Source organism: Pteropus alecto, unplaced genomic scaffold, assembly GCF_000325575.1.
Source record: "Pteropus alecto unplaced genomic scaffold, ASM32557v1 scaffold13, whole genome shotgun sequence".
In the NCBI taxonomy this organism is placed as follows: domain Eukaryota; kingdom Metazoa; phylum Chordata; class Mammalia; order Chiroptera; family Pteropodidae; genus Pteropus; species Pteropus alecto.
Window position 1 is genome coordinate 688,246 of NW_006434373.1, and position 1,302 is coordinate 689,547.

Genomic DNA, 1,302 nt, shown 5'->3' on the forward strand with positions numbered 1-1,302 from the left:
GGGAGTGGAAGTAACCTACAATGATGTGACAATCTTCCATTGTTTTCATAAGGCAGGTTACAAAATGCCAAGGTAGAAATATGAATAACATAGGTCTAACCACTAGTCAAAAACTCAGAACTTTAGAAATCTGTATGAATAAAATACCCTCCTCATTCTATCTGAATTTCAAATGTGAAATCCACTCTCTTAACCAATCTGTTACCCTCTACAAATAGCAAAGTCCTTCCTGCAGAAGGCTCACAATCTGTGAGGAGATAATCACAAATAAAATATACCAAGTATGCTAAGTGCCACCCATGTGAAGGCCTCTGGAAAGACAAGGGAACCCAGAGATTGCTGCTGGGTCACTCACAGTGTTCTCCACAAAGGAAACAATGGGAGAGGAGGGTATAGGGCCATGCATCCTTCCAGATGCTCTTCTCATGATTTTTAAAAGCTTGTGTGCCCTGAAGGCCCCAAATAATCTCCAGGCAGCAGCAGCAAATATCCTTATAAACCTGCATGTTGTAATTAAGGAGTCTCAAATGGAAAGAGATTTTTGGCATCAGTGTCTTTAATTTAAGCAAAACTTAGGAGCAAGACTCTGGTTCCTCAAGAATGAAAAAGAAATACTGCCAAATTGAGAAGGAAGTAAAATTTACAATTAACTATATTTAAAAGGAATTTCTATTTTGAACTTCTAATGGTCACAGAAGAGTTGACAAGTACCCATGTATCAAAATCTTAAAGATAAAAAAATGAATTAAACTGAATCTTCTGGTGAGCCATTAAACCCAGATGCCTGTGTGGGTCTCAACCCAAACTCACTAACATACTGTGGGCCTAGGGTTGGAAATCCAATTCTGATGGACACAGAGTGAGACTCACTCACCTGGTTTTCTCCAGCCTCCAGGCAGAGCTATACTCAGACCACACCAGAACGATAATCATCTACCCTACTTCAACAGACCTTCAGGAAAGAAGATACCTGTTTTCTTCAGAACCTAACTTCATCAACAAAACTGACAACAATGTCAGTGCAACCTTGGCTTGTGCTTTCTTTCTTTTTAAAATAAAATCTGTAAGTACGTGAGGTTTCTAAGATAGGACAATACATGTGTAAAGGTAAGATGAATGAGGGCTAGCTGGTCAAGGCCACTACTGCACTACTGATAAGTAAAGCCATAGAAGCCTACTCTAATATCCAGAACCTGCAGTTCATCAAATAAAAACTTTAAACGGGCTTTTATGACCAAAATTTACCAGTTTATTGCAAATATGTTCATTCATCAATTAAGAATCCATGAAATTCCCACCAGC

The 1,302-nt window shown here is 38.8% G+C and overlaps 1 protein-coding gene across 1 annotated transcript in view; it reads right to left on the reverse strand.

Moving 5' to 3' along the window:
- The window catches only part of LAMP1 (lysosomal associated membrane protein 1), a 19,650-nt gene that overhangs the window by 5,046 nt on the left and 13,302 nt on the right, over positions 1-1,302 (reverse strand). The gene's annotated exons all lie outside the window — the stretch shown is intronic.